Genomic DNA, 25,447 nt, shown 5'->3' with positions numbered 1-25,447 from the left:
CTGCTGGCCTGCAAGGGGCTTGGGGTCTTTGCAGAGAAGGGGTCTGATGGTGACAGCTCAGAAGCCCTCCCTGCCACCTCTCCAGGAAGACTTTGAGGAAGACTCAGGGTCAGGAGAGCCCACCTCTCCCTGTCTGTCCCCAACCTGTCCCTACCTCTCTCCACCTCATTACCCGTGCTTTCCCCAGGCTGCCAGCTGCTTCCTGCCTGAGTGCTGTTACTCTGCCATTCCCAGTTCTTGGCCTAGAAGCTACTTTCCATCAATAAGCCATCAGCCCCCATGACACCTCCTCTGAGAAGCCCACCCTGATTGCCCCCAAGGCCCACCCGGCCCTCTCTCTCTCCCTGTTTGCTGTTTCCTCAACCATTTCTGAATTCATTCTATTTCTTCATCTGCTTGTCCCCTCTGGGTCCCTCCATCGAGACCATGGGCTCCAGGAGGGCTGGGCCTTCCCTGTGCTCACTGTGGTCACCCCAGCTCCCCCAGCACTGCAGGGGCTCAGCCAGGGCTGGGGAATGAGTCGCGTTGGTTGCAGGGTGGACCTGATGCACCCTCCCCTCTTCCTGCCACACAGCACAGGTAATGAAAGCTGAGCCAGGGCTTGGGGGCACCCTGCAGCCCCAGGAAGGACAAGAGGGAGGGGAGATCAGGATGAAAAGGACAAAGCGGTGGCCTCGGACTAGCTCCTCTGAACCTGCCTTAGGGGCAGGCAGTGGGGCGTAAGGAGAAGCCAAGGCCTCCAACTCCGCTGCCAGCCTGGCCCTGGTTAATGGCTCACTGGCTTGCTATAAATAGGGGGCAGGCACTGTTCCCAACAGGTGAGGACTGGTCAGCCTGCTGAGACCCAGGAGGGATGTTCAGGGCTTAGGGATGAGGTTCCTGCAACAGAGCCACCACTAAACATCCTGTCCAGGTCCCTCACACAGTCCTCCACAAGGACGCTTCCCTGGACACTGAATCTAGGTGCTTACCTGGGGCCTCTTGGCATAAGGGTCCTTCAGGCTGGTCCTCCACACACAGTCGCCCATGGAGACTGTGGGGCTAGGACCATGACTCCCTCACCCAACCAGTTTCCCTCCACTGCCAGACACTCAGAATGACTCAGGTTCTCAGCCCACACCCTCAAGAACGGCCTAGCTTCCTCCTGGGGGTCCTGCCCACTTGCATGTGGAGGCCCCAGCAACACACCCAGGGGCTCAGGGCAACTCCATTACAGGCCAGGAGGCTCCTACCAAGGACTTCCTCCCTTTGGAATCAAGAAACACGCCTTCCATTCATCCTCCAGCACAGACCTGCAGGCTGCAGCACTCCAAGCCCGGGGCTTACCCAGGGGGAGCCCGCTCCTGCTCTGAGAGCAACTCAAGGTCATCTGTGTTCAGAGGGCAGCAAAGTGTCCCTCTGTGACTGAGTCCATCTTGGTCCCAATGGGGTGAGGCAGGCAGATGGCCCAGCTCTGACAGCTCAGCAGCACTGCTACATGGGGGCAAGACACTGTCACCCCAGAGGTCCACATGCTACTAAATAGGCAGGACCACAATTCAAACCCAGGACTGTGTGATTCCACAGTCTGGCCCTTTGCCAACTCCACCCTCCCAGCACTAGGTCACAGCCACGTGGGGGCTGTTGGTTTCAGCTGCAGAGCAATGAAAAGCAGGGTTTCATCCAGATCCCTGGTGAACCACTCACGAGTATCTCGGAACCTTAGGCAAGTTACCTGCCATCTCTGTGCCCAGTTTCCTAATCCACAGGAGAAGGTGTTTTCTTCACTGCACGGGCATGGGGGAAAGTTAAAGGAGAGGGTCCACAGAACAGGCTCGGTTTCTGATTTGTTTTTAAAGGCCTTTATTCCCTTAGGGTGTTTTTATCTGAGCCCTGGTTTTCCTGCAGGGGGGGAAGACTCCCAAAGCCTTGTCAGCTACCTAGTTTTCTTAAGTCTTAAATGCCGATTTGGCAAATTCCAAGTAGAGGAAACAGGGAGGGCCTGGTCACAGAGGGTGGCACCAGCCAATCACATGCACTGAAGCACACAGACTCCTGCAGCTGTGCAAACACCTGCTTAGAAAGCAGGAACAGGGACCTGCTAGGACTCACCTGGGTTGTCAGGGATAGGGAGTTGGGATCGAGGACTCAGGGCATGTCTTTTCCCATAAGTGTTCTGCAGTCTTAGCAATTGCAGGCCCACAGGGGTGACAAAAGTGTCCTTAAATACCTGCCAATCCATGACAAAATGCTCCCACTAGCTCAGGTAGCACCCTATGAAGCTTCCTTAGAGAGATCCAGCTGGATGGCACAGGAGACACATGGAAGCAAGAAAGCCAGGCCCTCCTGCTGTCCTTGCCACTGAGAACCAGGGTGCTCAAGTCTCCCAGAGATGCCCGTCACTATCTCAAGCTCCCATGAGCTGTGCTGCCAGAGCCCTGAAAGACCTTCAAAATACATCAGGATGGTACTGCGTTATTCATGAGGAGAATTTCTGCCCCCATCAGTCCACGAACATGATGCACGCAGCTGAACTGAGTCAGTCCTACAGACCTCAGGGGGCCCCAAAATGTCCCCTTGGAAGTTCTACACTCATTCAATGGAGGAGCATTCTGCAACACCTCCCCTGCTGGCAGGGAGTGCAGGCTGGGGCCTGGGGTTCCCATCCCAGAATCAAAACTCTGCAAAGAACAGGCAGAACTTTCCTCTCTCGACTGATGACCTAGCGTCCTTGCTTCCTTCCCACTCATACCCAACATGCACATGTCCCTCCCCTACTCAAATCTCCCCCAGGGCCCTCTTCTTACCCAGAGTGAGAGCCAAAGGCTTCAGCAGCCACAAGGTTCTGCATGATGGACCCTGTTCTTTCTCTGATCTCATCGTCACTCTCCTTCACTCTGCTTGGGTCTCATTGGTCTCCTTGCTACTCTCTGTTCCCAGCTTGAGGACTTGGCTCATGCTGATCCTTCTGCCATGAACACCCTTCCTGCAGATGTCTACATCCTCCCTTCCTTCAGCTCTCTGCTCAAATGTCATCCCCTCAGAGAAGCCAACCCTGACAGCACCTCAGGTGAGCCCTTTCCATCTCTCTCCAGCCTTATTTTCCCCATAGCACTTGGCCCTTTTGAGATATATTATCTATCTACATCTCCCCAGAGTAGATTGTACATTCAATGAAAGCTGTGAGTAGTGCTCAATCTGCATCTTGTGGAACAGGGCCTGGAACAAAGTAGATGCTCAGTAAGTGTTTATGGAAGTAAGAAAAGGAAAGAGGGAAAAAAGGAAGTCTTATTTTATGATCCAGAAGCCACTGTCCACCCTCATTCTTGCTATCAGCTGAGATACCCTGAAGGACAGCTCTCAGCTAACCCTCCCTTGCTCTTACATATTCTATAGCTCCCTGCTACCTGTTGAGGTGAGTACCAAGGCTGCAGCCTGGCTCCCACTGTCCTGCACAGACTGGTATGAATGGACCCTCCTGCCTCATCTCCTTCCTCTGCATTTACCTGGCCCCAAGTCATGTTCCCTGGACCTGCCTGAAGTTCACAGTTCCCTCCTGTTGCCCTCTGAATGCCAGGGTCACAAGAACCTGAAGTCGTGTATGAATTCTAACTGCTCCACGGACTGTCGATGTGACCTCAAAGCAGACTCCTTAATATTTCTGTCCCCTTTGGTTCCTCACATAGTAAGTAAAGATGATTCTCCTCGTGGGGCTCTGGTGGGGAGTGAAGGCGATCTGGCTTGGGATCTCCTGGGCATGGTTGCCAGCACCACAGAACCCTTCCATGAGCAGGAGGAACTAGGAATGGTAACATTAGCACAGAGTCCATCCTCACCGATGGCCCAAGCCACTTCACAGGTGAGACACTGATGCAGGCTCAGGAAGTTTGTCCCAAACAACCACAGCCCCCACTGTCCCTCTCAACCCCCAAAACATGCATGTGAAACAATGTAAAACAAGTGACAATGAGTTACTCAAAAAGAGGACGTGCACATCAGACTAGCGAGAAGGGCAGAGGTGGGTGTGGGGTACATCAGCATCAGGGGATGGCAGCTTTTCCAACCTTATCAGTACAGTTTGAGTATTTCTAATCCAAGAATCCAAAATCTGAACCTTACTGATGTCAACATAATGCCACTCATGGAAAATTCCATACCTGACCTCATGTGACAGTTCACTAAGAATACTACATAAAGTTACCTTCAGCATAAATGAAGGATAAATGAATTTTGTGTGTAGATCTGGGCCCCATCCTTAAGACACCTCCTTTTGTGTATGCAAATATTCCAAAATCTAAAAGACATCCAAAATACTTCTGGTCCCAGCATTTGGAAAAGAGACAGGGACAGTATTGCCATTCTGGGCTGGATGCTCCCTGCTGCTGATGTGGTTGGGGTGGGGGAGTCTTCTGCAGTACAGGCTGTTGGGAGTTCCATGCCTGGTCTCTTTCTGCTGGATGTCAGGGTCATTCCCAGCCGAGACAACCAAAATGTTCCAAACCGTGCCAAATGTACCCTGGAGTAGGGCTGCCATATTTAGCAACACGTACTGAAAACATATTCCCTGTTTTTCTGAAATTCATATTTAATGGGCAACCTGTATATCATCTGGCAAGCCAAGTTTGGGGGAGGAACCAAGCTATGCCCTGGTTCATGAAGAAAGACTGGGTTGAGTCAAACCATGCAGTTCCCATGGAAACAGCAGGTACCTCCAGTCTTCCTCTCCCATCCTGGGCTGGGAGGCTCATCCCCAAACACACTCCACTGGCCAGCTGTGGAGATGGCTCTGCAGTGACACCCCTCCCACCAGCCCCAGCTCACAGAACTAAAATCAGCTTCCCCTGCAGGACCCGCCTCATCCCCCTGCCTCCTCCCTGGGTCTCATCTGCCGCCCACAAGGCCCTGCCTTCTCTTTTCCAATTAAGAGGCCTCCCAGGCCCAGCCAGAGGCAGGAAAACAAGGCAGTTAGTCACTTAGCTTCCCTTATCAACTGGCATCACGTGGCTGGTTCCTTTAATGGCAGTTGTCATGGCAATGAGAAGCTGGTCACTGCTCGCTCTGGGAAACCAAAACAAAATTAAGGGGTGGCAGGGAGACCAGTTAGCCAGGAAGGAGCCAGGGTAGGGCTGGCTGGAACTAACCAGAGGAATGCATGCTGAGGCCACCTGGTCTCCAGCTTGGCACATGGGGAAAAGGAAAAGTCATAACACTGCCCTGGAATAGCTCAGGTGAACCTGGTGGGTGTTTTCACATGGTTGATCCTGCCAGATGAGTAATTTTCATTCCCATTATGAATAAACCCAAACTCTGACACTTGTAAATGTGAAGACAGGTGCTTCTCCAAGGTGGTGCAACTCAGGAGCCATCAATCTCTGCTCCCTTCCTTCCATATTCCCAGCATCCTCCAAATTCTTTCCCCTTTGCTCTAAGGGTAAGGCCACACACCCCACTTTCTCTACAGCCTGCACAGTTCTCCTTCCTCCCTGCTCCAGCTACTTCAGTCTCATCAAATTCACCTTGCTCCATCCAGCAACAAAGCCTCTGGCACATACGGTTCCCTGTCTGGAATGGATTTCCCTCTTCCCCAGCTACTTCACACCACTACCTAAAAAGCCCACTAACGTTTCACGTCTCTTCTTCAACATCACACCCTCAGAGAATCCTCCCCTGACCCCCTGTACGTGTGCAGTTCTTCCTGTGCTCTGTCTTGTGTCTTCTCTCTTCTTTATTTCCTTTTGTGGTGCTGGTGATGGAACCCAGGGCCTCCTGCAGGCACGGCAAATGCTCTACCACTAAGTGACACCACTATCCCCCTGTTTGGTGTTCTTACGGTGCCATGTGCCTCCTGTAATTATGCTCATATTATTCTTGAGGATCTGCCAGGGTCTGTCTCTTGCAGGAGAATTTGAGCCCCAGGAGGGCAGGGGTTGAACCTGTCTGCTTCACTGCTGTACCTATACAACAAAATTGGTGTCAGACACACAACCCTCAGTTAAAAAAAAATTAAAAAGACGCCAGGATTTGACTTGAACCCAGTACTGGCTGAGCTTCAAGTCTCTTCTTGTTCTGCTTCATGGGTCCTGGGTCCTGAGAGCTTCCCAGGTCAGTAGTGGACAGATCTTCCAGCCTCATAGCTTGTGCCAGTCCCTTAGTGGCTGCAGAGACTCATGCCAAGTTTGCAAGCTGCCCAGTTTATCTAGGGAAGCCGATTAAGACACACCTTCCAGAAAGAAGGGTGAGGCTGTGACACTCAGGGACATGGCTCCTCTGAACCCAGAGGGAGGGGTGAAGGAAGACCTGATTTGGTGCTCTGATTTCTGAATAACAGCTTTCAATTCTATCCCACTGAAGACTGGCTCTCTGACACTGGAAGAGATGTGCCTTGCAAAGGAGGTGAGCAAAGGAAGGAAAGAAGGGAGGAGGTCTGTTTTGAGGGATGCAGATTTTTTTTTTTCACCACACTGTTAAGAGAACCCATGCTGAAAAGAGAGCTCAAGGATGGCACATTGGACCCAGTTCCCCTCCACTGAATCTGTGCCCTTGAAACACTGCTTACTCTCCAGGTCACAGAATTCCCACCTATATATACACATTGCAAACTAGGTACCCCTCACATTCCAAGGCTGTGGCACTGTGTAGGTGTGAGTGGAAGCATTTGTGGTATGGGGTGCGGGGTGGGTAAGAGCTTGGCTCTGATGTCAGACAGACCAGGGTGCTAAGTCCTGAATCTGCCCCTTCTTGGCTGGATGTTCTCGTGCAAGTCATTCCCTGTCTGTAAAATGGGGATAACCTACCCACCTCATAAGTCTACTGCACACTCAGAGCATGGCACAGAGTAGCCCCCAGTAAATAAACACTCTTATTCCTAAAATTATGGCTTCCAGAAATGCAGAATTTAGAAAGCACCACCAATTGACAGCTGTGATTCTAGATCTGGAGTTCAACAGATCTGGTCAATGTAGTGAGGTTAGACACCCTACCCTCCAAGGTACCAAGCAGTGACAAGAGGTCCCTCTGATCAGGAGCTGGCCTTGGCCTAGAGTTACACAGAAGGCTCATTCCAACCCCAAACATGGTTGAGGCCAGGACAGAGGCCCAGAAAATGACCATTAGGGGCAATGCATCCCCACAGCCTGTCCCCTAAACCAAGCTACACTGACAATGAGCAGGCTGGACCAGTCAGGACAAACGCATCCTGCATACGAGAAACAGTCCTAGAGAAGGGGAGGGACTTGGGCAGGATTCTAAGGGGGCTGTGGCAGAGCTGGGCCAGGACCTGAGGCAGAGCCCTCCCAGAGGCTTTGCGGCACTCTCCTGCCTGCCATTTCTCAATTCTGCCCTCCTCAATTGGACCAACCTGCCATTTCCTTACACACGAGGGCTAACCAGAAAACTCTGGGCTGTTCCGAGGGATCCCAGATATCTTGCACGTTTACTTATTGGAAAACACTAGAATGTGCAACCAGCCCTGGAGATGATTCTTAAAAAAGAAAAGTCAATACATACACACACACACACACACACACACACACACACACACCGAGCAGGGGGCAGCAACAGGTTCCAGCCTCCAGAGGGCTGTCTGCCTCTTCACGGGGAGGGGCTCCTCAGTTCCTCAGTGCTCAGTGCTGCCACCAAATGCTTCAACCCCCCACACACACACACACGTACACACATACACACCCATGCACACACAAGAACCAGACTGGCCCACAAGGTCTACAGCCGTGCAAGATCTTGGGTTGACAACTCAGAAGATGCTAACATGGCTGCAATGGGGTGCTAGGCTCAGTAGTGGGGGGCAGGTGGTGAAAGGGGAGGGTAACACACACACACACATACACAATCATAGCCTTGTTCATTCACACGTACTTATGCATCACACAGACTCACAAAACAGTTCACACACGCAGATGCACATACACACAATACCTAGAAATGCACTAGGACATCTCCAGACAGATGCACATATTCTCAGACATGCAAATGCCATCCTTAGTCCCCAACACTAGAAATGCTCCCACCTCAGGGACCTCTGGCTATGAATCCAGAGGCTGGACTAAGCTCCAGGCTGGTCCAAGGGACAGTGAAAGGGCAGAGGGGCAGCCAAAGCCTGTCTGTCATCTTCCTGTGTGGGGAGGTAGGGGTGAGCAGACCCTGCCTGCCAAGGGGCAGTCTACAAACCCTGACCTGGGACCCTCAAGGAGGGGCCTCCTGGCTCCTGGAGGTGGCTCCGAGGACTGAGAATGTGGGGGTGCAGGAGGGAGTCTTTATGCCCCCAAACTGAACCTCTCCCCTTTGCTGAACGTTGGGCTCCCTGTGCAGCCCCATTCAACAAGGCCCCCGCCACAGGCCTGCTTGTCCCCCGGAGCTCGTCTCTCTTTAAGACCCTTCACTAGACCCACACACCTGTTCATTCACAAGAGGGGGTCCCACCCAGACACCTCGAGGTATGCCCCCCACCTGGAGGAGCCTCACGCCGCATCCGCCCCCGCACACAGCCTGAAGACACCAGAGGAACCCCCACACCTCCAGCCCACAACCCCGGAACTCACAGGCCACACCTACCGGCCTGTGGAAATAGATACCCACCCGGGTAAGCCCGCCTCTAATGCAGCGGCCGGGTCACCAGGGAGGACCTCTCCAGGAGCCGCTGCCCCCACCCAAGGCGGCTGCGCCCTCCCCAAGGGGCGGCCCGCACCTACCTCCTTCTTCACGGTGCGCAGCAGCTTCTGCCGGGTCTCCGCCCCTGGGGGACAAGCCAGAGGGCTCGGGTGAGCACGCGGTGGGAGCGACCCGGGCTGTCCTCCCTCCCGCCTGCGCCCACCTTACCGGCAGAGGCAGTAGCCATGGCTCGCGCAGCGTCCTCTCGGCTCCGGTCCTGTCGTAGGCTGCGGCAGCGGCGGCTCCTCCTGGGCTCGGTGCTCTGCTGCAGCTGCGCGGGGCGGGGCGAGCGCCAGGGACCGCCCAGGGCGTGACGTCATGGCGCTGCGGTCCCGCCCTCGCGAACACACCCACCCCAGAACCCTAGGCAGGAGTGCGCGCTGAGCCAACCCGCCTTGGCCTGACCGCCCCATGCCCAATGCCCCTGTCCACTTGCTGCATGGGGTAGGGGGGGCGAGCATCCTTCACCGGATGTCTGATGGGTGCCAGGCCCAGCAAGTTGTCTAGAGACGGTGGGGCTGTTACTGTCATTCTCTGAGCGTGTATCTGCACTCTCTTTTTAAAAAACATTTTCTTTCATTTTTTATTTAGGCATAGAAAGAAAACTTTCATTGAATCAGGAAATATAATACAAATTATGGTGACCTTCAAATGAAACCTGGCACCAATCATGGCCTTTTGGAAATGTGCATATGTAAAAATGTGCATTAATATGTGTACCAGAATGCAGTGCGGAAGTTAACAGCCCCAACATGAGTGGCTGCACAGGTGCGTCTGCTCTGTGGACTCAGGAAGCTCTTGGTTCTCGGTGTCAGTGGTGAGCCGACGTGAAAGGGCTGCTCTGAAAAGAAGCCAGGAGATCTTTTATTGGAAGGCTGAACGCCCATGAACACTAAAACGTTACAAGTGTGGCATAAAACAAAAATATCGCTGGGTAGAGAGGCAGGAGGAAGATAGGTCATTCTTATTTTCCTAACAACTACAATTTTAAAAAACTATATATCAAGACATAACAAAATGCTTGACAAGTGGCAAATGCTAAACTGCATTATTGTCTTTTTCTTTTTGGGTACTGGGGATTGAACTCAGAGGCACTCAACCACAGCTTCACATCCCCAGCCCTATTTTATATTTTATTTAGAGACAGTTTCTCACTGAGTTTCTTCACACCTCACCGTTGCTAAGGCTGGCTTTGAACTCCCCATCCTCCTGCCTCAGCCTCCTGAGCCGCTTGGATTACAAGTGTGCATCATTGTGCTGACTTAAACTGCTTTCTTAAAGTCAGCAACAATAGGGTGGTTGAGGAAGGCAGGTTCAGAGGTAAAGCAGTTTGAGTGAAAGAAACAGTAAGTGCAAAGGCCCTGAGGTAGGAGTGTGCCTTCTGAGGGTGACAAAGAGAGGAGACTCATGAAACTGGAGTGCCACGAGCAAGGCAAACCACATTGGGATTTGCACTCAGAGGGCTGGTGGCCAAGATCCCGTTAGGGCCTCAAAGACTGCTTTCAGCATTTGCAGTACTGCCAATGCACCCTGGCTTTTGTCCTCCCTTCAGAAGGACTGAGGGACAGCCCTAGAGTGCCCTTTCCTGCAGAGGTTCATCCAGGATTCTGTCTTTTCCATTCGTCAGTGGCTGGGGTCTCTGGTTATAAACCACAGAGTCAATTTTGGCTTATCTGGGCAAATAGAAAAAAACTGGAAAGATGACAACTGTCCCCAGAGTCCATGGGAACCTGGAGACCTTGGAAATTGGATGAAATCAAGGTAGGTCCTGAAGGCCAGAAAGGGGGGCCCTTGGAAATTTTCACCTGGCAAGGACAGTCATTGGTGTGCTCCCACTCAGGGAAACAGAACACTATATGCTTAAGATCTGCATTACCTGACTTGAGACATATGTCTAACCCTCGGTTGAAAGAGGGGATCCCCCACTGTGCTGAGACCCAGGAGACTGAAGAATGGGAGATGCTAGCTTTTTTTTTTGAGAAATCACACTCCATTTATGTATGATCTATCAAACTGTATAAATGCATTCTACTGTCATGTACAACAAATTAGAATAAAATAATAATAAAAAATTGAAATGTTAGCTCAAGTAGTTGGAAACTATTTGAAAGTTTTCTTTTAGTTGGCAATGAACCTTTATTTTATTTACTTATATGTGGTGCTGAAAGTTGAACCCAGTGCCTCACATATGCTAGGCAAGTGCTCTGCCACTGAGCCACAAACCCAGCCCGAGATGCTAGCTTGACAGCAAAAAATTAATGATGCTATAGTTTGATCTGCAATGTCCTCCAGAACTCCTGTGTTGAAAGCATGGTCCCCAGTGCAGGAAGGTTCAGAGGCGGGGCTCTTAGGCAGCAGTGACCAGATCATGCGGACTCTGACCTCATCAGTTGCTTAATCCATTTGATGCATTAATCCTTTGGGAACTGGATGGACTCCTGGGAGTTGGGACCTAGTTGAGGAAGTAGTTCACTGGGCACCTGCCCTGGAAGGCTGTCTTGTTCCTGGCCCCTTCCTCTTTCTTTCTCTTTGCTTTCTGGCTGCCTGGAGTTGAGCAGCTTGGCTTCACTGCACCTTTCCACCATGTTTCTGCCTTGCTGTTGGCTTCCCATGAAGTGAATTCTCTGAAGTCATCAGACAAAACAAATCTTTCCTCCTCTAATTTGTTTGTGTCAAGTAATTTGGTCACAGCTACAAAAAGCTGACTAACACAAATAATAATGATGATAATAATAATATTGCCATAGATTGAGGACCTGCTATGTTCAGGGCACTGTGCTGAGGCCTTTGGGCTTTGTCTGCATGACTTCACTGAACTCAGCCTCCTCCAGGGTCCTAATGTCATCGATGAAGAAAACCAAGAAAGGTTTTTTTTCAGGTGCATACAGCAAGCAAGCAGCAGCTCCAGTTCTGACCTCAGGCCCCAGTGATGGACTTGCTTATCTGCACCCCTAACTCTACTGGGGTACTTAGGAAAAGAAGGGTGCCTGAGCCTTCCTCTAGGAGCCACTTTTCAAAACCCATGCTTTTCCTTTTTGTGCCAATCATGGAGTCTGGGAGGCTGACTTGTGCTGGTACTTCCTTGATATCCTGGATATTTTCCTCTGAGATGAAACACTTGATGTGTTTCAGCTCTGCAGCCACAGGAAGGTGGGCATGGGTGGGACCAGTGTCCTGAATTCAGAGCCAAGTGGCTGCCACTAAAGTTGGATCATTGATCACAAGGGCACCATCTCCTAAGATCAGCTTGGAAAGAGTTGGGAAAATTTTCCTGAAGAACAACACCTTCCTCAGAATCTGAGAATCCCATTGCCTGATCCATGCTGTCCTGGCATGGACTCAAGTCAGCATCAGGGAGCTCTGGTGCAGTAGCTTAGCCCTTAGAGGCCTCTGCTTCCTGCAATGTCCCTTCAGCGCCCTCTACTGAGGATGCCCACACCATGCACAGTGTAAATGGGAAAAGGTTTAAAAGCCAGGCTGACATGGAGGAGAAAGCATTGAGGGAAGGAAATAATTAAGATCAGAGCCAAAAGTAATGAACTTGAGAAGAAAAAAATAATAATAATAATACAAAGAATCAATGAAACAGAGTTGTTTCTTGGAAAAGATAAACAAGATTGATAAACCCCTATGCAAACATAACCAAGAGAAAAACCACATTTACAAAATTAGGGATGAAAAAGGAGAAATCACCATAGACATCACAGAAATCCAGCAGGTCATTAGGGACTATTTTGAAAATTTGTACTCCAATACATTTGAAAACCTAGAAGAAATGGTTACATTTCTAGATAATAAATATGACCTACCAAAATTGAATCAAAAGGAAATAGAAAACCTAAAAAGACCAATAATTTGTAATGAGATAGAGGCAGTAATAAAAAACCTTCCAACAAAGAAAAACCCAGACCTGGACGGACTCCCAGTTGAGTTCTACCAAAAACCTTTAAAAAGGGACTAAAGCCAAGACTCTTCCAACTACTCCATGAAATAGAAAGGGATGGAACACTTCCAAATTTGTGAAGCCAGCATTGCACACATACCAATACCAGTTAAGGACACATCAAGGAAAAACCTACACACCTATATCCCTGAAGAACTTAGAGGCACAAATACAGGATGTGTTTTCTCTCATATGTGAAGATGGAGAAGAAAAAGGAAATCCAAGGTGGGGTAGACCTTATAGAAATCAAGAAAGATCAGTTGAGAAAAGGGACCAGGAGTGGGAGGGGCTGGGGTGCTGTGGAGTGATATTGGTCAAACTATATTATTTTTGTGCATGCATGTATGAATATGTAACAACAAATCCCACCATTATGTACACCTATCATGCACCAATAAAAATAAGAGAGAAAAAGTAAGGATTTTCAGGAAATCTCATTTTGATCCTAACCTCAACCCTGGGACTGTTAAGATGGATAGGTGTCAGAATTCACATTGAACTGCTGTTCTTGGGGCATTAATCAACCTACCCTTTAAGATAAAATCATGGCCAGGAGGTTTTGTGTGATCAAGTCCAAGGCGGCAAATGGCAAATGGCAGCTTTCTGCGGCAGACTAAGTGGCCCTCTGTAAATTAAGTGTCTCAGTAGAAATGGGAAGGGATGGAAGTCCAGCCAACAGAGAGGTGGAAAACCTCAAGGTGAGGACCAACCAAGAGCTGTTCTCTGGCACTGCATGAACCCCTCTTTTGATAGTAATTAGGAAGGTTTTATTTTTTCCTCATGGAAATATAAATTAGGTGCAGAATAAACTCATCGTGTATTCTGATGTGACTGAGGAGACATGATGGGTCTTTAGAAAGTCATTGGACAACCATTCACCACTCTTATAAAACTGCTGACAGTCCAGTCCAGGAACACGCCTCTTCTTGTCCCCTTTAATTCAGAGGGATGTATTGTCAGTTTCATGGGGTAGCCAACACCCTCAACATTTCAGTGGCTACTAGAACAAACATTTGTGACTTTGTTCTCCTGGTCTTGGCTAAACTTGGTCCAGGCTGCTAGTTGGGTTCAGATTTCCCCCATGGGTCTCCTTTTTCTGGATCCATCAGAGCACGTTCTTCTGTTGGCAAATGACAGAAGCACAAAAGGAAGAGCATGGCAGGCAAGGCCAGGTCTGGCGCTTGCTGGTATCCCAACCTCCACTGTATTCTATTGCTCTGAGCAAGCCCATCAGCCCTGTCCTAAACCAGTAAGGTGGAGAGGGACTCTCTATTCTGGGAGACACCTCAAGGTCACATGGTTCAAAAAGAAACACTAGAACAACAGTTCTTTCCATCCCAAATGACTGACATCTCTGCTGCTGCTGTCTCTGGAACACAACACTATTGCATGTTGTTGACCCTTGACCCTGTCTGACCCTATACTTCTTCACCTATGTGGGGATACATTGTAGTAAACCCATCAGAAAATACTAAAAGTCCAAACTGCACTAATGCAGTGAACCTACCACATCCTCACTCTGCAGCACAGCCCAGTGTAGAGGGTCACAGCCCACTGTAGAGTCACAGCCCAGTGTAGAGGGCCACAGCCCACTGAAGAGGGCCACAGCCCACTGTAGAGTCACAGCCCAGTGCAGAGGGTCACAGCCCACTGAAGAGGGCCACAGCCCACTGTAGAGGGTCAGATGTTTCCTCTCCTGATCCTGAGGCTGGCTGGGAGCAGGGCTCCAGCCACAGTCCAGCATCATGAGAGATCATCATACTATTTATAACGGGTCCAGGAAAGGATGCAAATTCAAAATATGGTTTTTACTGAATGCATGTCATTTCTGCATCATTGTAGTCAAAAACTCCCAAGTCAATTGGCCAGGGGCACCTCCCTGGTGCCAGCCGCAGTGCTTCCCTGATCTTGCTGGGCTTGTGAAGAGGCAGCAGTGAGCAGGTTGGGGGAAGAGGTGGGTCCCTGGATACAGGGAGAACTGGAGAAGTTAAATCAATCCACAGATGCTATCAACAGACAGGAGACTGAACCTGAGAATGCTCATCACAAGTTCCTCTTGGATCTAGTTGAGGGAACAGTGAAACTGGACGAACTGGTGAGGAAAATTGGCAAAGCCTTGGAGGACTGGAAGCCCTACTGGGAGGCATGGAGCGGGGCATGGGTGAGGCAGGCTCAGAAAGCCACTCAGGATGTCCAGAGGGCCACAGACATGCTCGATGCAGTCAGAGTGACCTCCAGCTGCTGGAGGATGACAGGCTGCAGTTGACCTGGCAGGAGATGGAGAGTCTGGAAGTGGGGCAGACCAAGAGGAGGAGCAAGCTGGTGCTTAAGGAGGCTACAGCCAGGTTCCAGGTACAATGCGGCCATAGGCAGCATGTGACAGCTGGAGAAAAAACTCAAGAGGGCCATCAACAAGTCCAGAGCTTTTTGAACTCAAGGGAAAGTACTGTCTGCAGCTTGAACATTCAAAGAAGAGTGGGATGATCAAGAAGCCACACTGATGCTGGCAAAGGGCGAGTGCTAGGCAGCCCTGAAGAACATGGGGAGGATCTCAGATGAGATCCTTCACCAGCCTCAGCCGTGCTTCAGTGCCAAGGGGTCTGGGGGCTGTGGTGGTCACCAAGGGCAGTAGCAGGTCTTTGGAGGACCAGGTAGGGAGCCAGTCTGAGCCAGATTCTGTTTCTGTAGTAACTTTGTGTTTGAAGATGACTCAAAAACTCAGTTTGAGTCAGGTTTAGTTCAGGACCACTGAGCCCATCTGAGATATCTGACCAGTTCCCTGCAGTCAAAGAATCTGGCAGCCTGGATCTGTCCAACCCAATGTCCCTGTCAGAGTTTGGGAAGATGTTCCCAGTGCCGGGTCCTTGAAGTGAATGCAGCAGGGCCTCCTGCCGTGAATGTGAGGGAGAATGAGGAGACAGGGCAGAAGGGGCAGAGAACAAAACCGGTGCAAAGCCAACAACAATGGAGGTCTCAGCAACCAGAGTGGTGGTGGTAGCAGGACCAAGAGCCAAAGTGACACCTCCCCTGAGGGCCAGGCCTTGGAGACCAGGTGAAGCATCTCTCCCTTCAGGTCTCCAAGGAAAGAGATGGGATTGTTGCTGACCTAAAATATGGTGGCATCCAGGGCCCTGGCCCATGTACAAATCAATATTTATACATGAAACTGGAGAATGTTGTGCTAATAATATATTAAATAATATATGCCAAATCTTAAGCATCTACTCTAAACTACACTAATGAAGTTTCAGTGACCTTGAGGGCTGAAGGGTTTCCATCTGGTAAGAGCTCTTGAGCTGGGTTTCCAGGGTTATTGCAGGTGGACTGTGACCAGGGTCACAGCCTTTGCAGAGCAGTCCTGCAACAGTGCTGAGGAATCAATAATTAGCTCCTGTGAAAGAACCCAGCCAGGAAGAGGGCTGGAAGCTTGGCCAAACTGGGGCGCCAGGTTTCATCTTTCCCTTCTGACCCCCATTTTGCTTGGGGATAGTGAGATGTTCTCTCCCATTATATTCCAGAGCATCTAAATATAGTTTTAAATTAAATACTCAGAGAATGCCTTTTTGACCTAGTGAAGGTTTAAAATGAAGAACACAATTCATGTCCATTACCTCTGATGTTGAGAAGTGGTTTTTTTAAAAGCATGCACGCTAGGACATCCATCAAAACCATTTTCTAGGAAGGCTACCAGGAACTGCACTTTTCTGGGGGGAAGGTGAATATGAGTGTGGGGAAGGGGAGATGGGGGAACAGGGACAGGTCATAGAAGGGGATTTGTGGCTTTGGGGAGAAGGTTCTATAGTACACCTTATCCTGCCAGTCAAGGGGATTTATTCTAAGAGAAGTGCTCTGAAGAATGGTTCCCATTGTTATATCTAGCTTGACAAGCTGTTGATGTCTCTGTAGGTTGTAACTTTAAAAATAAGTTATTTAATGGTATACCACACTAGTATTCCTCAGAGGAGATTATCCTTAAAGCTAGGAAAGGGAGTAGGCACGTGTTGGCTAAGGCTGTGAAATAGAAGCAATGGAGTCTGTTATGCTCATAGTATAAGTGTTAAGACTGCTCTTTTTATTTTTATGATTATGCATATTTAGAAACACTATTCTATTTGTCCCATTACAAGAAAATTTAGCATTTATAAAAGAAAGCAACCTCCCCATTTCATGTTGTCTGTTAGCTGTCAGAGCTGTATACTTTAGTCATTTGTATATCTCTTCATACTGTAGTGGTTTATTTTTTATTGAGTGATAAAGTATACAAATTACAAGGTTCTTTGGTACTTGCTTTAATACCTTGAATATAATAAAAACTGCTTTTGAAAAAGAATTCTACGTCAAACTGTCTTCAGTTGGGGACTGCCTGCACCATGCGTGTGTTATTTTTATTCGATATTGCATTAATTTAATATATTTGTGGTATTGCTATCACTTACCAACACTCCTCAGCTTACCTACTGTGGAAATGACAATATTTTCTTGCTAGGACCCTGAAAAACCCAGCACTCCATCAAGATTGGAGTCAACAAGAACTAACAACTCCCTCTGGCAGCAGTTTGGGGTGGATAAGAACCAGATTTACAAAATAGCACCCTCATCAAGCTCATACACTGCTCTGTGCTCTGCACTCAAATCTTTGTGTGTGTGACGTCATATAGTGTGTGACCTCAGTATAACCAATGTAGGCTGGATGTTCTGTTATTATACCAATACAAGGAAACTGATACTCAGAGTAGTAAAGTGATTTATCTGAAGTCAATCAAGTAGGAAGCTGAAAAGACAGGATGTCAACCAGCTTCTCTGGCTTCCCAACCCTTTCCTCTTGCACTTCCCAGCCTCCTATTGCCAAAAAAAATTGCTTTGCAAATATAACCTCATACATCTGCACTCCATCTTTGTGGAGAAGGTTAATTTACAGTGCCCACTTGGTGGGTGAGAAAACTGAATCTCAGGTAACTGAACCTAATTCTTCAGAGTTTCTTAGCTATAAATTGTAAAGCTAAAATACCAATCTAGTTCCACCAGAATCCAAAATCCATCCTCCTTCCACACAGCTAATGGCTGGTCATATCTACTCTCTTACCAAGGCTCCATCCTGAGAAGGTCCCAGAAGGAACCCTGCTGGCTCTGACCACAGCCCCCTGGACAGAGATTGGCCTCCTCTAGCCTTGCTATCATCTCTTCTCTGATTGCCTGGCTCCTTTTCAGGCTCTTCGAGCTCTCTACTCCTGTGTCAGTTGTTCAGTGACATCACCTGTCATTCATGTTTTAACAGGTGTCTGAGGAAGAGAAAATTCATATTGATTTTTGAATGACTCGAGATGTAAATGACTGGTTATGATTAACTTGGTCACCCTAAAAGGGGATGATGTTGACTTGACCAGGGGTATAAATCTCATGATGGCCCAAAAAACTCAATTACAGAGCAGCCAAAGGTCTATGTAGGTCCCTAAAGTGGCCACAAAATACCTGCAAATCTGGGTACTGCTCATCTAGAGCAATCCATAGCCTCTGTCTCCTGGATCAAAGTCCAGTGGCTTCCTTTGGAATTGGATTAGGTGTGAAAATAGCCCCTATGCCATTTGGTTATGAAAAATGGTTATGATGATGAAGATGATACTGCAATAGCTAAAATTCATAGACCACTTTGTATACATCACTTCATTTTGATATTCACAAAGTCTCTTCACTGGCTGTCCTAGTCAGCTGCAGTGCTACAACAAAATACCTGAACCTGGAAATGTTAAAAAACATTTTTTTTCTCTCCATTGGGAGGGTGGGAGTTCAAGGTCAAGGTTCTGGCAGATTGAGCTACTTGCTCACACCTGGCTGCCTTCTCACTGTGTCCTCACTTGGCAGAGAACACATGAGCCCTGGTCTCTTCCTCACCTTCTAAGAATACTCAACTCATCTTGGCAGCCATGTCCCCATATCCTTATCTAAATCTAATTTAACTCCCACAGGCCCCATGCAAGTACTGGCATTAGAGATTGAAGATATACATTAGGAGGAGACACAAACATTCACTACGGAAGCCATATGGGATCCTGGGCATGTTTTGTAGCTTCTGTGTGCTTCTGTTTCCTCCTGCAGATGATATTAACACCTAATCTAGGTACATGTGTATGTGTGTGTGCATATCATTACATTCAATTTAAAAACAAATTACTAGATGATATATGCAAGCAACTCTAGATGTTTTTTAGAACATGAATATATGACTCTAAGTATCCAAATATAAACTGAACCCAATTCTAAGAAAAATTTTCAGTGTGGGAATAAATAATTCCCAGTGAGAGAATAAAAATGGGGTTTTGTCCTGATGGTATAACCTTTAAAGGAGATCAAATACATACTCATGAAATTTAACTTGATAATGTGGAAGCAATTACATATTTATATTATACATAATAGAAGAACTATGTATTACTATATTGTTTCCACATTTAGAAATCAATTGATAACCCAATTTTTTCACAGTCATTTTCAACATCAATGTTTTCTTATGTCCAAAACAAAATTTTGAACCTTCAAAGGCAATTCCAGGATTCCAGATTCTGTTCCATCTAGGAAGAGGGAGAGAAAGGTCTTTGTGAATCAGAACATTGTTGACAACCACAGCGAAGACTTCGTGTGGCTTAGTATATGTGCAAGTTCATCCTCTAGGTGTGTATCTGTGGTCACAATGTACATTTCTTTAAATGACTGCATGACACCTGCATACAACACCATGCATACACTCAAAAAGGTAAGGCCACATTCAAGGAATCCTGGTCAAATCTGAGTTCAATTTCTTTAACATTCGTTTTCCTGATTCCACCATGTCACCTCTTAAGTCAATATGTCCCCACCCTAACTGTACATAGCATGTCAAAATGACCTTCCTGAGAAAGCCCCACATTAAGCTTTCCTAAGGACTCCCTCTTTCTCATGGGAAGGGGAGTTGTTCTAGAAGTAAAACATGAAGGTGGTACACCCCAATGACAATGATGAGGGCCCCTTGGGTGCTGGGATCCTTCTTTATAGGCTGTTTTTATAATTTTTATAATTGCTGTTTTAAACAAGAAATAAAGACTGTGTTTACCATTGTTATTAGAAATTAAAGAGCCTGACCAATCTCAGGCTTCAGGACCTCCTGGGCGTGGCCAAGTGACTGGCCTTCATCCAGGCAGTCAGCGCCCCTGACACCAGAGGCAGGCATGATCTAGGAGGGTGTCCAGATTTCCACCCTATGCAGCAGGAAAAGGGGTCTGAAAAAGGACACTGAGAGATTCCCAGCCTGAGAGCCTCTGGGGAGGCCTACAGTGGGGGACACACCCCATCTCACAGCCATTTTCCTGACAGTACTATGAATTCACTACACTTGGGCAAGTAGTGGTCCTGGCCACCCCAGAGGAAGATTCAAGATAAGTGCCAGCTCAGCTGTGCTGTCACAGGGAGGTCCTGCACACCGAGTCTCAGGCTCACGTTCTTGGCAACCCCACTCCAACTTTTTCACCACTGGAAGAGGAGTGCTAGTCTGTGGTTGCACACAGCTCATCTGGGCTATGGGTGATCCCTCTCCATCCAGGGCCCGGGTCCCCACTGCAGCCTGCCAGGCAGCACCACCAACAGGGGTCAGGAGGATTCACCTCTGGGAGTAACAGCACCAGGCACCATGAGCACCAGCGACACCTTCACCCTGCAGGCTGCACCTGGGAGGACCTGCAGGCAGTGAGAGGACCCAAGGAGCATCCATTTTGGACAGTGGTCCCAGCTGAGGCTCCCTCCTGCCTGGCTTCTCCAGGCACTGCTCACAATATTTTTCCCAGTCCAGAAACCCACCCAGCACTCCACCTGCGATGAAGAGTGGCAGATCTTCACAGCTGAGGGTGGAAGAGCATGCATGGTTGCTCAGTAGGTTATGGGAAGCTTGAGGTCCAAAACTCACACCTAACTCTGGCAGGGTGTCCTTCCATCTGCAGGACACCAATACGCTTGACAGATTGAACCTCCCAACAGTGAATGCTGAGGGGACCTCTAGGTCTGTAAGGTGTCTGTGTTGGATTGAATTGGTCAAAGGTGAACAGGTCTTCCACTGTGGAATCAGTAGGAGGCCTACTAGTGTCCCCAGAACAGCTAAGCAAAGATGCACTCAAACAATTGGAGAATCTTGATACAAAAATCAAAGAGAGAAGCCCAAACATAAATAAAACCAAACTTTGTGAGCACACGAGCTGGGGTATTCTGGCTTCCCTATGGAGGGAAAGGACAGTATACCAGGGTACTGGTCCCTCCCTGCCTGCCCTGCTGAAGCCCTCAGTCAGAGACTGGGGGGTACTCATGCTCTCTTTTCAGCAGCTGTCCCCTCCAGTGTTCCCAGAGGAAGTGCAGGAAGACAGTCCCTGATCCCAAGCTGCCACTACCAGGAAACTTGCTCCCCAGCAGTTTTCCTTCTGTCTGGCCAGACCCTTGCAGGACGACGGACAGCTCTCCGGCCAAGCGCTTGCAGGACCATGGACAGCTCTCTGACAGCTCTGGGGCGGGGCATGGGTGGAGGGATTCCTGCCATTGCAAGAGCTCCAAACCTAGCTGTCAAACCCACCACCGCCTGCGCTCACCAGATCAAGACTAGATACAAACGCTGGATCACACCTTCACTGTGACAGTGGAGGAAGTGTCCTGTCCCAGGCCCAGTGAGTTAGATCCTGGTGACGCCATCCCCGCTTGCTCATTCACGGCACACCTGCAGGACCAGTCCTGTGCTGGTGCACCGCCTATCTCCTGTCCTTGCTTCCCCACTTCAGAGGCCCAAGACGTCTCCTGCTGGCAGCCCTGCTCCAGCCCACCACCCTCCTCCACCCTTGGTGGCCTGTGGAGTGTGCATATTGGGGCCTGAGCCATTGCCCACCTTTCCAGAGAAGAGTTCCCTCAAGGAGGCACGGGCCTCTCCCTGTACTGGAGGAACAGGTACCACCAACGAAAACCCTCATGTATCACCCTAGTACCCACCTACTGCATGCACCAAGAGCCACACTCTATCTGCCAGCCAGAGACTGCTCAGCCCTCCTGCCACCCACCACCTCCACTGGACTCCAGTGCAGCTGTGCAGCCATTCTGGACACCTCTGGAGAGGAGCAGGAGCGCTGCATCAGCATGAGAGGAGGAATCCCTGCCATTGCCACAACTGCTGACCTTCAACCAACATGTACAACCCTTCCCAGAGGATCAGGAAATGTCAATGGGTCAGCTGGTGGAGCAGGCTCTGAATCCAAAACCCGAGTGCCCCTGCTCCACAGTCCCCCCAGGATCCAGGCATGCTCCAGGTACGCGGTTTCTGTGACTATCCCTCTTGCATCTGGTACATGCACGCGGACCTTTGCACATGCACCTTTGCACGTGCATCTTTGCATGTGTGTGTCCATTCCTGGCACGACCCTGCCTCATGCCCTGGTGAATCTTTGCATGCCCACGTTTCCACGTGCACCTTTGCACGTGCATGTCTGTTCCTGGCACGACCCTGCCTCATGCCCTGGTGGATTTTTGCATGAGCATCCTTGCACGTGCACATTTGCACATGCACCTTTGCACGTGCATGTCCGTTCCTGGCACGACCCTGCTTCGTGCCCTGGTGGATCTTTGCATGTGCATCCTCGCATGTGCACCTTTGCACGTGCTTGTCCATTCCTGGCAGGACCCTGCCTCGTGCCCTGGTGGACCTTTGCAGTACACCTTTGCACATGCATGTCCGTTCCTGGCACGACCCCGCCTCGTGCCCTTGTGGATCTTTGCATGCGCATCCTTGCACGTGCACCTTTGCACATGCACCTTTGCACGTGCGTGTCCATTCCTGGCACGACCCTGCCTCGTGCCCTGGTGGATCTTTGCATGCGCATCCTCGCATGTGCACCTTTGCACGTGCTTGTCCATTCCTGGCAGGACCCTGCCTCGTGCCCTGGTGGACCTTTGCAGTGCACCTTTGCACATGCATGTCCGTTCCTGGCACGACCCCGCCTCGTGCCCTTGTGGATCTTTGCATGCGCATCCTTGCACGTGCACCTTTGCACATGCACCTTTGCACGTGCGTGTCCATTCCTGGCACGACCCTGCCTCGTGCCCTGGTGGATCTTTGCATGCGCATCCTCGCATGTGCACCTTTGCACGTGCTTGTCCATTCCTGGCAGGACCCTGCCTCGTGCCCTGGTGGACCTTTGCAGTGCACCTTTGCACATGCATGTCCGTTCCTGGCACGACCCCGCCTCGTGCCCTTGTGGATCTTTGCATGCCCATCCTTGCACGTGCACCTTTGCACGTGCGTGTCCGTTGCTGGCACGAGCCTGCTTCATGCCCTGTGTCAACGGTTTTCTGCACGTGCCCAGGGTTCTCTAGCCATTTCCTTCCCTACCTGCATCGTGGTAACAGGTCTTACTCCTGTTTCTTCTGAAACCAGTTGGCCGCAGGAGAACCCTTTCCACTCGCCGCTGTATTTCTGAATTGCGCCGTTTCTAATAACTGCCATGGGTATGTCCCAGGGAAAGCTTTGTCCCTCACCGGTGGCCACCAGGGACTGGCCAGTGGCGTCCCCCATGAAGCCCTATCACAGCTCCCGCAGACTTCCCTATTCTGGTTGGACACTCTGGGCTGCCTGGTCCCACGGGGACACTCACAGATCATCCTGCCGCCGGCTTGCAAGGGCACATTGGCGGTTGAGTGGAGCACCTCCTAGATGCATGTCCAGGATCCTGAAGACCATTCTACACTTCCTGGGAGACGCGGACATGTCCTCCATCCTCCGCATGCCAGGTCTGGTGAGGGAGATGCTGCTGTCTGCTGCACCTTCCACCGATTCCTGCAGCACAGACCATCAAATCATCAAGCACATGCCTCCTATGGCACAGGAGCAGGAAGGGGCTGCTTGCCAGCTTGCAGGACTAAGGCCTGTCCAAGACCACTGTCCAGGGAAGACTGTACACAGAGCCCCTGGAGACAGTGGCCAAGGGGAGTCTGAGAAGGCAGAAGATCCCGAGGAAAGAAAATGTCAGAGGGGGAGCTCCCATGTGACTGGAGGAGAACAATCTGCCTTCAGGCCCCTGGTGTCCCATGGCCGCCTGCCTTCCTTTGTGCCCAGACCTGGGGCTCTGCAGGTAAACATCTGCACCCAGAGCTCCCAAGACAGAGCTGGCATCTCCCAGGCCACCTGTATGAGTTCCTGCCACAAAAGAAATGCCATCAGCAGCTCATACAGCTCCAGTCGAGGTTTCCCAAGCCTGAAGAGGAGGGCTCCAGGCCCTTCCAACCGTAAGCTGCCCCTGGGATGCTCTTCATCCCCAGGGATTCCACCGAAGAAGGCCCACACTGAGAAGGTGGCAGAAGGTAGGGTGGGAGAGCCATTGCTCAGGAAGAAGGGTTCAGGTACTGGGGATGCCGGCAGGCCACGGAAACGGAAGATTCCTTTGCTGCCTCACCACCGAGGGGAACCTCTGAGGCTGCCACCACCTCTGGAACTGGCCTGTCCAGTCACTGCTGAGGACCTAGACCGGGAGAAGGAGAAAGTTCTGCAGCGCATCAACCGCCTTCTGATGGGTGAGACCCAGGCCATGTGTGACAGCACTACCATGGCCCCCCAAGCCCATGCATGGGACCCCGCTGCATTGGGAGGAGTGGCCAGACCTGTGGCATCCCTGGGCCTTAGCCAGAACTTGCTCCACCATCCCAGTACCACCACTGTGGCAGCCTCCACCCCAATGTGGGTGGACTCTGCTGTCTCATCCCAGAGACACCCTCCCACCTCCAACCTTAGTGTCCTCTTCCCCCACAGCCTGCCAATTGCTGCTTTGGCCCTTCCTCCCAGACCCTCTCCCAGCACACTGGCAGGCTTGGCTCCACAGCCAGTGGCTCCCTTTGGGTCCACCCTCATGAATACCAGTTTGCCTTCCCAGTCCCTCCATGTGGGACCTCCATCCAGCTCAGGTAGGAGCTTCCTCCCCTCTCACCAGGGCCCAAAGCCCAACAGAACACACAGGGCCTCACCTGTGGACAGCACCAGCAGACCAGCTCCAAGGGTGCGGCAAAAGGCTCTGCTTGGGAAGCAGGCTGTCATCTGTGGAGCCACCATTCCACAAATCCCTGGGATTCCTCATGGGAAGATTCCCCTGTCCCTCTCCTTTGCCAGCCCTCAATCTGTACACCTGGCAGCTCCAGGTCCAGGAGCAGTCCCAGTCCCACCATTGACTGCAGGTCCCCCAGCCTTGGCCAGTCCAAAGCACTCAGCCCTTGGGGCTGACACACATCAAAACCACACCATGGGTTCCCATGCCAGCACCCAGGCACATTCTGCTGGCAGCCAGGCTGCAAGGCCTGCTGGGACATCAAATGCATTGGCGTCTCCCTCTGCAGCTGCCCCCCAGAGTGTGGCCAGAGTTTGTCCTGACAACAGGCAGCCCCAGTCTGCCTGTGAGAAACAAGTTCCATCCCCTTCCAGGCTGACAGGGTTAGTTACATCAAAGGCCACTGGGAGGACAGACTTGTCTCCAGGCCTGACTACTCCCACAACAGCAATGAGCATTTGCTCAGAAAGTAGAGGGACCCCCAAACCCGGAGAGCACCAAGGGGCAAGCTTGGGACAGAACAGCAACAGGGACCCTGGCCTGAGCACTACCACTGCACCCAGAAAATGCAAAAGCAAGAGCAAACAGGGGCAAGGAAGCACTGGAGCTCCTACCCTGAATGCCACTCCCCAACACCTGCCCACCCAGGAACACCTAGGCTCATCTCAGGGGACCAACACCACCCCCAGAAAGGCTACTTCTAGTAGCTCATCTGTCCCTTTCACACCAATGGGATCTGGGAGCCCAGACTTGCTCCCAGATCTCATATCAGCCT

At 50.4% G+C, this 25,447-nt stretch overlaps 1 pseudogene; it reads left to right on the top strand.

The window, feature by feature from the left end:
• The first annotated feature begins 8,828 nt into the window (after positions 1–8,828).
• LOC124975839 (SH3 domain-binding protein 5-like) lies at positions 8,829–24,796 on the top strand (annotated as a pseudogene).
• The last annotated feature ends 651 nt before the right edge of the window (positions 24,797–25,447 follow it).

The sequence above is a fragment of the Sciurus carolinensis genome, unplaced genomic scaffold, assembly GCF_902686445.1.
Source record: "Sciurus carolinensis unplaced genomic scaffold, mSciCar1.2, whole genome shotgun sequence".
NCBI classification, from domain to species: domain Eukaryota; kingdom Metazoa; phylum Chordata; class Mammalia; order Rodentia; family Sciuridae; genus Sciurus; species Sciurus carolinensis.
Note: the sequence above shows the minus strand (reverse complement) of the source record. Positions and strands in the feature narration are given on the sequence as shown.